This window comes from Xenopus laevis, chromosome 4S (assembly GCF_017654675.1).
Source record: "Xenopus laevis strain J_2021 chromosome 4S, Xenopus_laevis_v10.1, whole genome shotgun sequence".
NCBI lineage: Eukaryota > Metazoa > Chordata > Amphibia > Anura > Pipidae > Xenopus > Xenopus laevis.
The window spans coordinates 47,872,517-47,888,253 of NC_054378.1; the positions used below are offsets into that span (position 1 = coordinate 47,872,517).

The window sequence follows — 15,737 nt, forward strand, 5'->3', positions numbered from 1 at the left end:
ATGCGCGTGATGTCAGAAGTGCGTTATGCACATGCGCTCTGACCGACATGACCACTAACATCGAGATCTCATTGTCATAGTGCTGGCGGGGGGGCAATTAAAAAAAAAAACAACTGTTACCAGAATTGGGGATGAGGGGGAGGCTATTAGCCCACACTTTTGGTTTGGGATAATATATTTTGCCAACAGATACCCTTTAATAACCTATCTTGGTATAGTAGGCAATATTATTATAATTATATGGAACCTAGTGTACAGAGGTCCCCAACCTTTTTTACCCATGAGCCACATTCAAACATAAAAGGAGTTGGGGGGCAACACAAGCATGAAAAAGTCCCTTGCGGTGCCAAATAAGGGCTGTGATAGGCCATTTGGTAGCCCCTATGTGGACTGGCAGCCTACAGGAGACTCTACTTGGCAGTATACTTCGTTTGTATGCAATAAAAACTTGCTTCCAAGCCCGGAAAAAAACATGCACCTGTTTTGAGGCTACTGAGAGCAACATCCAAAAGGTGGGAGAGCAACAGCTCACGAGCTACTGGTTGGGGATCACCAACCTAAGGGGAAACCAAGAATACAAGGGACTTCTGTAGGAATCTTTAACACGATTTCCTCATTTAGATTTCCTAAGCCACATCTTAGTAGCTTTAGGCAGCAAACTAACCAAAATAATAAAAACTAAATGTGTCGGGTCTTTAACAGTTATTGAACAGTAGTCAAATTAGCACAGAATTCTGCAGCTTGTGCTTATTGGTGACCCATTCCTTGCATGCCCCAGCAGCGTCTATTTAGGTGCAATGTACAGGGAGTTTATTTAGTCAGGTTTGCAAACTACAATACTTAGGCCAATGTCTGTGTAAATAAATCAGGGCATTCTTTGCGACCTTTGACTATCAGGGAATGCTTTCTGTTAGATTCTACTGTAGTAGATCTTTTGCTGTTAAGAGATGCCATCTGCTGGAGAATATTGTGAACTGAACTATTTTGTAGGATCGTTTGGATTATATGCATTACAAATTGAAACTCCTCTCTTGCGTACAAAATATAGCCACACAAGGCTGATTCTCTGCCTTCTGAAACCACAGCCCAGGGGAGAATCACCCCCTACAAAGGCATCGACCGTCTTCATTGTCTGCACTCGAACCACTGTCTTGGCCCAGGTGCAGGCACACACAGTCTTTGGTGCCAAAATCTGCCGCAGGCCAAGGTTCAACAATGTGTGGCCACACATGGGTAAATTTTAGTTACCGAAAATTATCTGACAGGCCTACCTGACAATCACATAATTTTCTTAAATATATGCCCTTCTTCTGTTTCTCATTTGACAATTCACTATGCGCTGTCTAAAAAGGGGCATCAGCAGCTGTTTGCTTTAGAAACACAAATACAGCGTTATATAAAGAAGATGCTGTGTAGCCACTGGGGGAGCTATTTAAAGCACATATTACATACAGATAATAGATGCACTCTATAGATTCCAATTGTATTCAATTAAAGATCTTGTGCCTTTACTCCTTTTTAGCTTGAATAACTGCCCACGTGGCAACACAATATAGCCTATTTACATAAACTATAGAAGTCTTTCTAAAGCAGACGCATAACTTTTATCAATGTAGGCCAACAGTACATTTGAATTACATTTTGAATTGATTTTATTTTTTGATGTTACTGTTCCTTTAATGCCTAGAGCATGTAGGATACATGAGTATAGGACTGAATATCAATTGTTCATAGATTACAAGAGCAAGAGTCCATTTCTGACATACATTTGATCTTATTTAAAAAGTCTTATCCTTCAGACAAAACTTTATCTCCTGCACCAGAGATTGTAAGTACATGTCGACACTTAAAGGCTGTGTTGGACACTGTGCCTCAAGAACATATGAATCAATCTTTCTCTTCCACACAAATATATTATTTGTGGTTTTTTCGTTATTTTGTTTTTTATCCAGAAGATCTACAGTTTGCAATTTCAGTAATTGGTTTGCTAGGGCCCAAATTACCCTAGCAACCATGCGTCAATATGAATACGAGACTGGAATATGAATAGGAGAGGGACTGAGAATAGAAAGATAAGTTATAAGAAGCACAAATAACAATACATTTGTAGCCTTAAAGAGCATTTGTTTTCAACACCAATTTGCATATGCACAGTTGACGCCAATTCCTTGTGACGGCGAAGAGACCTGAAGACTACATGAAGATCGGGAAGATGTCGATTGGGCACTCCACTGCGCTTCTCTGCATTTAAGGGTCAGTATTTTTAAAAGGGTATTTTTTAACACTAAAGCACATCACGGGGAGGGAGAGGGAAGGGGGACATTGTCTGGAAGCTTGGGCGGGGGCTTATGGAGGGGGGTTAGTTCTCCTTTAAGGGATAAGATACTTGACTTCATTGCAAGTCATAATACTGTAAGTTTGTGCCAGAATGACTTTATGTGTAATAGATCTTGCTAGACTAATTTAAATTCCTTTTATGAGATGGTTAGTGGGAGCCTCAACTCTGCAATTGCAGTGGATATGATCTACATGGACTTTGCTAAAGCTTTTGATACAGCACCACGCAGAAGGTTAATGGTTAAATTAAGGAATATTGGCCTGGAACATAATATTTGTATTTGGATAGAAAACTGTCTGAAAGAGTGGTGGTAAATGGAACATTATCTAATTGGACCAGTGTTGTTGGTGGAGTACCCCTGGGCTCTGTACTTTGTCCTTTGCTTTTTTTTTTCAAGGTTTTTATTTAAGAATTTATAACAATGAAGCAGCAATAAAACAATTCAGCATTGGATCAACAAACGTGATTAGTTTCTGTATTGCCTGCTAGAGAAAAAGTGGGACTTTGGAGTTCCCAGTAGAGGGAGGTGTCTTAGTTTCAGAGGTGTTAGTCTACAGCCTCAGCCCATTCTCCCCATACCTTGCCACCATTAATGTGGATATGGTCTTAAAAGTTCTTGAAATAACGTGGGTGTGGTTTAAAAGGTAGCATGGTCAACATGGGCTTCGATTATCGTCTCTCCACCACGTAGGCCATAAAAATTCCGTCCCTTGGTACCAGAGAAGTTGGACAGCACTGCTCTGTGGAATCAAATTCCATGTTATTCAGGGTGAGATAATCAGCCTTAGATATTAAGCTATAAAATTAGCAATAACCGTGAATACAAAGGTTACATATGATAACATTCAAAACAAGTTCTTTTAAAAGGGAAAAATCCAGAGATCAGCAGCCTATTTATTTATACATAATACATGTATCAAACAGACCCCTAAGTGCTACAGGCAAATTGTAGGAGATGTATGCAGTTTCCATACTAGGGAAACCAGTTTCCATTTGTGTTCCTCATCAGGATTCTAAAAAGCACTGTATGTGGTGCTGGACTATCTCAACTGATGAACTGCGTTTTAGTAATGCCATAAAGAATGAAGCTCAACAGTGCAATTCTGGTTTTTGAGGTACTGTATACCTGCTTAAAATTTGTTCTGGGCCTCTCTGGCCCCCTTACAAGTTTTAGGCTGCAGGTTTCACATCTCCTGCATACACCAGGCTACTTTCACACCAGGATTGTCGACCTGTTAATAATTGCAGGCTGAGAATCAGCCCCTATGCTCTCATCAGGTTGCCGATGTGCCTGCACCCAGAGCCACTCTATTGGACTGGGTGATGGCACAGGAAGAGGATTTCAGTCTGAGAATCTGTCTAATGTGCCAGCAGCCTAAGCTACACTTGCAAAAATAAGCAGCAATAGCAACCCTCAGGAAGAAATTTCACAAAAAACAGGTGTTTCTAAACATTATTCATAGACAATTTAGAAGTGTTCATATTCAGATTGGTCACTGAAAGACGTCTCCGTTTTTCTTTTCACACATGAATCACACTAAAAATGCTTTCAACAAGTTTTATTTTCTGCAAAATGGCACAGTAAACACTCTACACATGAATACAAATAGAGATAGATATTGTATAAACATTTGTAATTCAGGACATAAAACTCTTAAAAATAAGCAATACTAAATACATTACAAATGGGATTTTTTAAGAGAGAAAGACACAAACTGCACATTAGAAACATCATGGGTATGGACTATTTAAGAGTTAAAGAGAGCACTGGTTTGCAGTGACACAGACAGTTACTTACATGTCTGACAGTATACAGTACATACACCAAGCCAGAATTTGTGTTGCTGTGTAACTATAACCTCTTTTTTTAGGAAATTAATTAAAAAAACTGTTTAAACAAATATACAAATAAAGGCCGTTGAATTTGCTCCCAAAACCAAGATTTTGTTAGAAATAAATGTGATTATGAAAGTTGTATATCAAAAATGTTACACAAAATCTGGATAGAAAGCATTTGCTGTTTAGTAAGAGTTGAGGATACATTCAAGGAGCAATACTTTCCTAGAAAGAAAAAATGTGGTTAGCAGAATTCCCTTTTCACAAAGTGGGGATGGGAAGCGGATGATAGATTAAATATGGACTGAAAATACAGCACATGGGCCCCACTGTACTTGTACCCATCATATAACATTGGGTACCATTTGTGTAGTACATTTACAATCCTTATGTGTACATGGCCCCTGCTTGCTGCACTTTCAAGGTGCAATGCCCATTTAAGAATGCACTGTGCCTTGAAAACAGGTCAAAACATAACACCATGAGCAGCCCCCAGCTATAATGTATTATGCACAGTCAAACTACAAACACTCAGGTGCAAATGTGGGAAAGCTGGTCAGCAAGTACTTATGTACCTATTCAAAAATGGGTTTCCTTTTTCCTTCTGTCATTTAAAATCATAAACAATTTCTCTAAAGATTCAGCAATTCTGTTGGACTATGCCAAGCTGGATCTGACAATGCAGAATATACAAAAGCATTGCACATCATTGCATTGATATTAACAATTGAAAAGGGCAAAGCCAGATTTTAGCAGATAATAAACAAACATTTAGGTTTTGTTTCGCCAATTCCCACTAAAAGCAGGTTTGGAAAGATCACACAAGCAACTTTGTGTTGACACAGAATATTTTTCTATTAGTGCTTCCTTTACAAATTAGTCACATGAAAAAATATTCCCACAAATTTTATAAGTGTTTAATCAAGAGAGAGAGAAACATGCTGCTCCCTATGTCCTTGTAGCTTTATGTTTAACCGATATAAAGATAATAAATATATAAATAATAATAAATAAGGAATAATGTCTGCAAATTTATAGAAGGCAGTTATGGCTGAGTAAAATTTAAGCCTCTTAATAGGCAAAGTACTAGCTACTGTGAGCTGCACTCCAAACAACCCCCCTTTCTTGTCGTTCACAAACATGGACTTCTTGTCATTGTAAATATGTATGCATGCACATTAATCAACATTGAATTAAAGGAAAGTAAATGAATAAAAAATAAAGGAATAAAGGAATTGTTCAGTATAAAAATAAAAACCAAGGGCCCACCCAGAAGCCTTAGACCAGAGGCCCCCTCTCAGTACTATTATTCTCCCTCTTCTCACTCAACCTCTATTCTTCTAGTCCCTTTTCTTTACATACCATAATCTATTATTCCATCTATTTTAAGATTACCATTCATCCCCGTTTCACGGGGACAGACCCCGTTTCACAGGGACAGACCCCGTTTCAGGATCTCGGTCCCCGTTTGAAATTGCCCCGGGAAGCGTCCCCGTCTGCAGCACTATCTTAAAAAAATACCCTTGAAGCAGCCAATCCGGCCCGCATTGCATATTTCCACAGGAAGGGGGCAGAGGAGAGAGCAAGCAGGCATCCGGCAAGAGGCTGATGACATCACCAGCACAGCCACGAGGAGACGCTGAAGAGGAAAGGAGCGCCTATGCACCTCAGCAGGATTGTGTTGCAGTATCCAGTATGCTCCTGATTCCCCCTCTCCCCCCCCTCCTCCCAGATGATCAGTGGCAGGCTGAGAATGCTGGTAATGTTCTGGTTTTTTTCTCTGTCTGTCTCACTCAGTTTCACTCCCCCCACTATTCCCTCATCAATGCTCTTGCAAAGTTTTAGCTGCTTCACCTAGTTTCTCCCATTGTGCCACCATTAACCCTTCCCTTACCTGTAATTCTGGGGGTATTGTACATGAAATTTACCTTTATGCTACCCTACTATGAATTCTGGGGTATTGTACATGGAATTGCCAAGTTCATTTAAATATTCACCAAGGGTGTATTTATAAAATGGGGAGTGGTTAGTGGGGGTGTGTCTTACAAAGTGGGCGTGGTATAAAAAATTGCAACATTCTCCCCTGTCCCCGGATTTCTTTACAAAACTCTGGTCACCTTAATCTGTTTAGCCTCTTTTTTCTCATAGAAATATGGAAATACGGCCAAATGTTTAGCAGCATGAGGGCCTGCTGAGGGAACAGCTGAGCTACAGTATACACTTGAAGGAATGACCTAATTACACCAGCCAAAGAGAAGCAACTACTTTGAACATGCTGCAAATGGAGAGTTTCTTCTAATTATCTCTGAGAATACAAAAGGCCATTTCCCACAAAGCCAGAGGAAGCACAGTTAAGCCAAACAGAAAGCACTCAAAGACTGAATTGTTTGCATAAAAATAGGTTGAATTTTTATGGATGGGAATCTAAACCTCTTTCCAGGGACTGGAATTTATTCTTGGACCTAGATGAATTAATTTAAGACGGTAGATTTTGGGACAACTCCCCCTCTACTCTATTTTCAATCTTTTAATTCATGAAATGCTAGCTACTTAATATTTTTAAAAAGATCTTTTTAAGAAATAACACTTGATTTGTATTCAGCACTTTAATTAACACATGGATTAATTTATATTCTAATTTATACTGTTGCAAGCACTGGCACTTTAATTAATGAATTGATAATTGTAGTTATTAATTGAAATATAAGTTTTAAGCAGTTAAATGAATTCACAAATTAATTGAAACTACTAGCAATTAAATTGTGTGTTAGCAATAAATCGAGTATATAATTCTTTTGCACTAATACTAAGCACTTTTTCACCTTTCACTTTTATTATTAATCCTTGTTTCATAGTAATTGTGACAAATAAAGTAAACAGAGAGTGTGGGTTTAATACTTTCTTTTTATTGGTTGAATTAATTTTTTTATATAAACCCCCCATTTACAATATTGTATAGTACCATATTTGAGAACATTAAATATGAGAATTAAACCATAAATCATTGATTTCAGTCCATTCCAGAGAAAGTGTGATACTCTTTTGTTTCTAACCAATAAATCCACTCTATGCACATAGCTTGCAATTGCAAATTCCATTTCTTATAGATAGACTATAAGTGCACTAGCACCATATAGTTAAGGTCACTTGTAGTCTGCATATTCCTCAGGTTTGATCGTGAACTGACATCAGTGTCGAGATCTAATGATTTGGGAAATTATGATTTATGGTTATAGAGTGGCAAGATTGGCAAGCTTAACAAGTAAAGTGGATTTCTGTAGGACCATATTAACTCCTGACATTTCTCTTGCTATGAGCCGCATTCATCTTAGGGCTCTTTTGCCATTGTATTGTTTTACTTTTGAATGTAACAAATGGAAACATAAATAAATAAGGTCCTTATACATGGCAATTCATTTGTTGTTTCACAGAGACGTAACTAGAGGGGGGCGGGCCCTGGCGCGGGACGTGCAGCCGGGCCCCACACCCTCCGTACGGCCGGCCCCCTCCATACGGCCGCATTTACGGCCACATTTCCCTTAGAAGAGAGTGGCATGCAAGCTGCCGGGGGCCCTGAGAGGGTGCGGGCCCTGGCTTTCAATTTAGCTGTACCTGCATTGTTTTGCCCTTTACTGACATTTAACTGAAAAAAATAAAAGATATTTGAATTGCATTTGATTGCCAAGTATTGGGAACAACAATTATCTTAGGCCATTATTTTATAAACAACTACATTTTTAGACCATTGTATTTTCAAACCATTGATACATTTTGTGTACAACTTTAATTTATACACTCCACATACACTAAAACAATCTGTTTAAATCCATGCATTCATATGCAATACTTTGATTTGAATTCATACTTCCATTTAAAATATACGCTATCTAGATTTTTTCTGACTTCTTCTTGTGAGATATTTGCAAAGCTGGCTCCAAAGATGAATGCACAGTGTGATTAGCTGCAAAGGACGGAAGTTGACTACCATGTATTTTTCCTACAGCACTGAAGATAATCCTGCAAAAGCAGCTACAAATAAATAAATAATAATAAAAGTAAAGGGTTAAGAGAAAAATTTGAAATGGTTACCAATCAAAACAAAGTTTTTAGGAGGAATTAAATGTTTGAATGACATGTGTTGTCAATGCAATACAATATATATAACCATGTGTAACCTTTGGCTTGATAAAGGGCACGATGCATGCCCGAAACGTAGCCTGATGTTTTATATTTAATACACGTTTTCTGATCAAGTGAGTGCTGCCTTACCTGTGTGTTTTATATATATATATATATATATAAGTTCACAAAAGTACCTGCACTCCTTCCTTATTAGCCAGAGGTGGGTGCTTGGTCAGTCAGAGTATACAATGTTCAATGGGCAGAGGTAACAAGGAGGTATAAGAGAAAGAGAGGAGAAGACCTGAAAACCAGTTTATTTATAGCATCTACAGCTTCCAAAACAGGCTCACAATTCAAGTTGATTACAGAGCAGCTTTGGGGGGGAGATTACAATCACTGTATACATATCACCAAAAATGGTTTAAATAAAATTTGTATTTGTTTTTCAGTGCCCCTGAGCTTCAACATGAGCTTTGGCAGCAGTCAAATGAATCTTGCATGCTGATTAAGCCCTTAAGTAATACAGCTTACTGTGGCTCCAGTCTGCATATCACATTGCTCTATGTAGACATGAGTTCTAAAGGTCTTCAGATTCTACTTAATCACCTGACTGTGGTCAACTTCAATTTGTTTTTTTTTTATAATACCCCATACACGGATTCAGTCAGTGGTGGAGTAGTTAAAGATCCTGAATAGGTCCAGTAATCACAGCAGGATGGCAGAAGGCAAGATTCATCAAAGTAATTAAATTCTGTAAGTGCATCCTTAAAAAAATGACACAAATTTACATATTAAATACCGGTACTGCAAATGTAACTGATGCACTTAAAAATTGTTCTACTTTGTCATGAACAGAGTAAACATATTCCTATAAAAAGTAAAGAATTGCATCAAAAAAATTCTGCAAGAATTGATATGGTTATGACAACTTTTTACTAACTTTTTTTCTATTTGTCCTTTAAGTATGACTAGCATGATCAGTAAAACAATCACAGAGAAATTGTATTGACTGTACTTGGCACAATACTGCACTTACAAATACAATACAATACAAATACATGCAAATGTATGTAAGTTGGTTATAATAATTTAATAAGTTTAACATACATCTTCTAAACTGAACAATATGATTCTCTAATGCCCTCTGGTGAGCAAATTGCAAATTATCTAAAGCTGTGACTATATATATATATATAATTAGAAATATTGCACATATTTGTAATTATTTTAATCTTAAAGAATTATAATTATGTGTCACAATATGTTAAATGATGCTGTACTAAAAAGCCTTACAATCAAAATCCACCAACCCATATAAGCTAGGGGAAGGCATAAGACCTGTGAAGCTGTGGTGTCTGTACTCTCTAAGGCAGTCCATTTATTCATAGTTCACTTTTAGAATGCTGTTATCTGTTCATATCTTAGCAACTGGACTTTAATATTTGATTATTTTCCTTCCTCTTCTACTTTTTTCAGCTTTTAAATGGAGGTTACTGATCCCATTAGCAAAAAGATATTGCTCTGCAAGTCTACAATTGTACTGCTGTTAAAGGGGTTGTTTACCTTTGAGTTAGCTTTTAGTATAATGTAGAGAGTGGTAGTCTGAGACAATTTGCAATTGGTTTGCTTTTTTTTACTATCTGTAGTTTGAGTTATTTAGCCTTTTTTGCAACATCTTTCCAGATTGCTATTTAAGCAATCTGGTTGCTAGGGTCCAATCTACCCCAGCAACCAGGCAGATATTTGAATAAGAGACTGGAATATTAATAGGAGTGGCCATGAATAGAAAGAGGAGTAATAAAAAGTAGCAATAATAGTACATTTGTATCTTAACAGATTATTTGTGTTTAGACGGAGTCAGTGACCCCCATTTGAAAGCTGGAAAGAATCAGAAGAAAAATAAATAAATTCAATAACCATAACAATAAATAATGAAGACCAATTGAAAAATTGCTACAACATACTAAAAATAAGGTGACAGTTGAACAACCCCTTTAAAACCCTGGTCAATGTAAAAGATTCATTTCTGAGCAACTCTGCTTCTTGAATGGTAGTATTCAGAGGGGATCCTGCAGAGTTGGACAGTGCTCTTACATAGCTCTTTCATACAAGCTGGGCTTTACGGAAATGTTGCTGATGCAGGGATAAATGCACAGGTCTGGTGGGTCCTATCAAAGAACATTCAATAAGCAGAACTGCAGTACATGCAGAGATGTAAATCCCTGGTTCATGGGAGTGCTTTTTGCCACCCCTTGTAACTGGCTGTTCACTGCTGCCTGTGGCAAGGTGCTCACCTTGCCTCATGGCAGGAACGGCCCTGGCTAAGATACTATGTGTGTGTTTTAGTAGACGCCATTCTCAGTAGTCTATGGTAGGGCAGCAAGTAGCTACAACTTAAAAGGTCCTGCTAGTTATCCCCAATAATGTAACTACCCCCACGGGGACCAGGTGCAGTCCGTGCAGCCAGGCCCCCCCTCCAAAAGTGATTTTTGTTACGGATTCACTCACATGCGTGCCGCCGGTGGGCCTGAAGGGGGTGCGGGCCCTGGTGCAGTCGCACCTCCAGTAGTTCTGCCACTGCTTTTCCCATTAAGTAGTCAGCTCCTATAGAAAAAATTTATACTGTTCTATCAAACCTTTAAAGGAGAATTAAATCCTAAACACTAATATGGCTAAAATTGCCATATTTTATAAACTGAACTTAACTTACTGCACCAGACTAAAGTTTCAATTTGTCAATAGCAGCAATGATCCAGGACTTCACACTTGTCACAGGGGGTCACCATCTTGGAAAGTGTCTGTGACACTCACATGCTCAGTGGGCTCTGAGCAGCTGTTGAGAAGGGGTCGACACAAATCATTCAAGCAGAAAATAAGATTGGCCTGTAATATAAGCTTTTGTTACAGGGCTGATTATATCAATTCTAATTGCTAATTGCACTGGTTTCTGTGTTGCCATGTAGTAATTATCTGTATTAATTAGTAATCAGCCTTATATTGTAACATTTCTATTATATGTATACTGTATATTGTGAGGGGATCCCTAAGCTCAGTAAGTGACAGCAGCACAGAGCATGTGTAGTGAATCAGCAGAAAAGAAGATGGGGAGCTACTGTGGCATCTTTGGAGACACGGATCTTCACTGTTAAAAGGGCTGTGGTTGCTTTGGGCTGGAACAGAACTCCAAAACATCATGTACAAAATGTCTAGCCTACTTCTTTAGTTAAGCTTTAGTTCTCCTTTAAAGAGGTTGTTCACCTTCAAACATTTTTTTCAGTTCAAAACTTGCCTCCAAGCCTGGAATTCGAAAATAAGCACCTGCTTAGAGGCCACTGGGAGCAACATCCAAGGGGTTGGTGAGCAACATGTTGCTCGCGAGCTACTAGTTGGGGATCACTGTCTTAGATAAAACCTAATGTGCCACATCAAACTACAATCCAATCAAGTGACAAACCCACTGCGTTGCAGTCATTTGAACAGTGCCAGACTGTGTCCGTAAAACACATTGTTTATAAAAACTTGCATATGGTTGTTGAGTGGACTCACACTATTAGTCTGCTGACTCTGGCCAGTATTTAATGAGCCATTTCAATTTGGCATGTCATAGAACAGTTAAGGAAGCCCCCTTCCCTTCCATTGATTCCCATAAGGCACAACTTGCCTGTCTATGTTGGGAGCGATTAGGAGCTTGTCATGCCAAAGTCCACCTATGCCGCCCTACGCATTTTGCCACGTTACCGGCTTCATCAGGGGCATAAGTGATGCGCGCTCTTAGCTTGCTGGTTTAAATATGTTCACTTTGGTGTCCCCTACACGCGGCGATTCTGCCACTGCTGCATCACTTTATTATTTTTATTATTATTAACATGTATTTATATAGCGCCAACATATTGCGTAGCGCTGTAAAGTAAATGTGATTATACAACTAAATCACATAAATTATATACATAGAACATATGGAGTTACATACATCACAATCAATACAGGTACAAAAGGTGAGGAAGGCCCTATGCAGAAAGAGCTTACACTCTAAAGGGATGGGAGTAATACACAAGGTGTGGGAGTGGGCAAGATCGAATTAAGTGGGTGAGAAATGTGGCACTGTATGTGGTGTTGCGTTTGGTAGTTAAGCAGAGTGAGGGTAGGCTTTCTCGAAAGAAGTGCATTTTAAGAGATTTCTTGAAAGCAGAAAGGTTGGGAGAAAGTCGGACAGACCATGGGAGAGAGTTCCAGAGGAGGGGTGCAGCCCTTGCAAAGTCTTGAATGCGAGCATGTGAGGAGGTAATGAGAGAGAAGTTGAGTAGCAAGTCAGTAGAGGAGCGTAGTAGGCGGTTGGGTGAGTATACAGAGATGAGTTCAGAGATGTAGGGTGGGGCAGAGCAGGTCTGGACTGGGAATCAAAATAGGCCCTGGCTTTCCAAGTCACAGAGGCCCAAATAGTCCTCCACCAGCCCACTAGATGGTGACTGTCTATGGGACCTTACAGCAGCCCCTCTGGCATTTGCCAGAACTCACAGATTGCCAGTCCGGGCCTGGGGCAGAGTTCCGGTTATTCCTTTACCAAGCAGCTTTCTCTGTACCCTGTCTAATACAATAATGTCCTGTTAGAACATTGGAGACCAATGAAGACCAAGACCAAGAAGGCATATTCTAGATGGGGCCTTAACAGTCCTCTATACAGTGGAAGAATGACCCTCTCCTCCCGTGACTCTATGCCCCTTTTAATACAGCTCAAGACCTTATTTGCCCTTGATGCTGCTGACTGGCATTGCTTGCTACAGCCAAGTTTATCATCTACAAGGAGGCCAAGGTCCTTTTCCATAATGGATTTGCCTAGTGCAGTCCCATTAAGGGTATAAGTGGCTTCGATATTCTTACATCCCAGGTGCATGACTTTACATTTATCAACACTGAATCTTTTTTGCCACTTAGCTGCCCAGATTGCCAGTTTGTGAAGATCCTGTTGCAAGGATGCCACATAGGGTTGCCACCTGGTCGTATTTTACTGGCATGGCGGGTAAAATGATGGCTGATCCCAATGTTATTTCTTTTATACCCTAATGCCACATCCTGGATGGAATTAATTGTGCTGGATAGAGGAACCAGCAGCAGATAACTGAAGTACCTTGTAGCTGTGAATAACACATCTACAATTAAATAAAACAACATAACAGAGAAATTTTGACTTTATTCAGTCATTGAGCAGCAACTCCACAGGCGCTCACGGTTTCAGTATTAGTATAGACCACGTGACGATGATGCAGGGCGTCACATGCGAGGAACGTCACAGGGGGGACGAATCGCCTCTAGGAAGCCGCGGCGATGCGCTTTGTGCATTGAGCAGCCGCAGAAGGCGCTGTGTTAAACAAACGGAAGACGGGATTCAACGAGGAGGCCTTTTATTCTCTCGCGAGGAAGGACGCCATTATCGCCCACAAAACAACACGAGAATTCGCCCCCAAACGGTAATTGAATCGTGCTGTAGTGCTGCGGATGAGCTGCTGTGAGCGGGCTTTCTGTGCAGTAAAACGCGTTCCTTTAGGGAATAGCTTTTGTCGTCTCTTTTCCTTTAGGCTTCCGAGACACCGTACCGGGCCCAGCCCAGGTTTAGGACGTGTATCGGGCCCACACTTGTCCATAATTTGCTTCTCGTGATTCCAGTGTGCACTGGTTTATATCATCTTATAAGATAACAGGTTTTAGCCCGTGTTCTAAACACCCAGTGAAATTAGGATGGTCGTGCAGTGACATAGTAGGAATCCTCCCCCTCTCTTCCCTGGGTGCGTCCAAAAAAACAAAAAAATGGGGTTGGTGGTCTGTACAAAACAATGAAAGGTATATGTGCAATTCCTTCTAGTTGCTCTGTGCAGGAGCTCCGCTGAATCAACAAAACATCAACAATTGTAAGGAAAAGGAGCTCCAGATTGACTGCAAACATTTATTCCAGGTAGTGGCAGCACAACTTGTTAAAGGCTTCTACCTGGATTAAATGTTTTCAGTCAATCTGCTGGAGCTCCTTTTCCTTTCAATTTTTGACGTTTTGTTGATTCGTCCTGCTACGTTCAATTACTTTGAGGTCTGTGTTATTACTACATTTAATATCTGCCTTTAGTGAAGGGCACTCGTGCTGTGTTTATGGTGTAGGTAGGGTTGCCACCGGCCTTCCTATATATTTATCTTTCTTTCCCTGTTAATAACATTGGGATCAGCCATCATTTTGGCAATCCTAGGTGTAGGGTAAGCAAGACTGCTAGTGATCAGTTTCTTATAGAAGAGGTTTCTTATAGAACTGAAGGGGCGGGGTGGCAGGTCTGCGCAACTGATTTGCCTAATGTGTAGCATGGTCATTCAGGTAAGGAAGGCTTAAAGGGATCCTGTCATCGGAAAATATGTTTTTTTCAAAATCATTTAATAGTGCTACTCCAGCAGAATTATGCACTGAAATCCATTTTTCAAACAGATTTTTTTAATATTCAATTTTGAAATCTGACATGGGGCTAGACATTTTGTCAATTTCCCAGCTGCCCCTGGTCATGTGACTTGTGCCTGCACTTTAGGAGAGAAATGCTTTCTGGCAGGCTGCTGTTTTTCCTTCTCAGTGTAACTGAATGTGTCTTAGTGGGACATGGGTTTTTACTATTGAGTCTACCAGGCAGCTGTTATCTTGTGTTAGGGAGCTGCTATCTGGTTACCTTCCCATTGTTCTTTTGTTTGGCTGCTGGGGGGGGGAAAGGGGAGGGGGGTGATATCACTCCAACTTGCAGTAAAGAGTGATTGAAGTTTATCAGAGCACAAGTCACATGACTTGGGGCAGCTGGGAAATTGACAATATGTCTAGCCCCACGTCAAAATTGAATATAAAAAAATCTGTTTGCTCTTTTGAGAAATGGATTTCAGTGCAGAATTCTGCTGGCGCAGCACTATTAACTGATTCATTTTGAAAAAAAAAAAAACATTTTCCCATGACAGTATCCCTTTAATTAACGGACCAGTAACAGAACATTTTTTTAAGTTCAAAATTCACTCTACCCTTTTCCACCTGCAGATCTATCTCTGGTACTATGATTAATGCTTAATAAAAAAAAATACCATTACAAAACACAGCTTCCTGATGTACTCTGTCTTTCCCGAAAGGCAACTGCAAGATCCGATGTGCGTTGCTCGACATCTCCTCCTTGCCAGCCTTCTAAACCGGAAGTTAGTTTTGGCGGCGGGCAGGGTATTCTCCGGTGTTTTGTAGCCACATCATGTACCAGGCTACAAGTAGCTTTGTGTGTCATAGCTATTAGGAAAGTCTAAAATAGAATAAGGCTCGTAATGCTGTATTTTGTATACTAAACATGAACTTACTGTACCACAAAGCCTAATCAAACAAATGATTAATGCTTTCAAAGTTGGCCACAAGGGGCTGTCATCTTTTTACTTTGTTTAACATCTTTAC

At 39.7% G+C, this 15,737-nt stretch overlaps 1 protein-coding gene across 1 annotated transcript in view; it reads left to right on the top strand.

Annotated features, from left to right (window-relative positions):
• Positions 1-13,569: 13,569 nt before the first annotated feature.
• Positions 13,570-15,737, top strand: part of banp.S (BTG3 associated nuclear protein S homeolog) — a gene marked incomplete at its 5' end in the record, with an annotated part of 187,468 nt that continues 185,300 nt past the window's right edge. Inside the window, 1 exon segment of the mRNA NM_001095794.1 lies at positions 13,570-13,761.